Genomic DNA, 770 nt, shown 5'->3' with positions numbered 1-770 from the left:
CATGTGACAGGATTTCCATTTCTTTTCAAGCTGAATAATATTCCATTGCATGTATATACCACATTTTCCTTCTCCATTCATCTGTCCATGGATATTTGGGTTGCTTCTACCTCTTAGATATTGTGAGTAATGCTGCAATGAACTTGAGTATGCAAATAACTCTTTGAGATCCTATGTTGAATTCTCTTGGCTATACACCCAGAAATGGGATTCCTGGATCGTATGGTATTTCTATTTTTAATTTTTGAGGAATCTCCATTCTGTTTTCCATAGTGGCTGTATCACTTTTCATTCCTACCAACAGCACACAAGAGATTCCAAAAAATATGGAAAGCTTCATGAATTCACATGTCATCCTTGTGAAGGGGCCATGCGAGTCTTCTCTGTATTGTTTCAATTTTAGTATACATGCTGCTGAAACAACCACTAAATCTTAAAATCTTGAGATGATTTTCAGAACTTATTAACAAATCCCATGTAGGTGGCAGGCTGAGTCTCCCAGATTTATAAAAAAAATATAAAATACATGGTTGAATAACTAATTTTATTTTAAGAGGAATCAGATCAATGGTCAAGGAAAACTTACTAATAGGAAGCCCTCAAAGCATAGTCCCATACCAGAGCATCATTGGAGAACTTGCTAGAAATGCAGACTCTCAGGCCACACCCCAGAAACTTGCTGAATCAGAAATTCTGCAGGTTGGGTCCAGCAATCTGTGTTTTTAAAGCCTTCTAGGGGCTATTGATGCATACAAAAGTCTGAAGCACTG

The 770-nt window shown here is 37.3% G+C and overlaps 1 non-coding gene across 1 annotated transcript; it reads right to left on the bottom strand.

The window, feature by feature from the left end:
- Nucleotides 1-320: 320 nt before the first annotated feature.
- On the bottom strand, nucleotides 321-423 carry LOC112397211 (U6 spliceosomal RNA). Its single transcript, XR_003002759.1, has one exon. It is a non-coding gene; the product is annotated as a U6 spliceosomal RNA (small nuclear RNA).
- Nucleotides 424-770: the final 347 nt, after the last annotated feature.

The sequence above is a fragment of the Neophocaena asiaeorientalis genome, unplaced genomic scaffold, assembly GCF_003031525.2.
Source record: "Neophocaena asiaeorientalis asiaeorientalis breed wild unplaced genomic scaffold, Neophocaena_asiaeorientalis_V1.1 scaffold177, whole genome shotgun sequence".
Lineage (NCBI taxonomy): Eukaryota > Metazoa > Chordata > Mammalia > Artiodactyla > Phocoenidae > Neophocaena > Neophocaena asiaeorientalis.
This window is presented reverse-complemented; position numbering and strand designations above follow the sequence as displayed.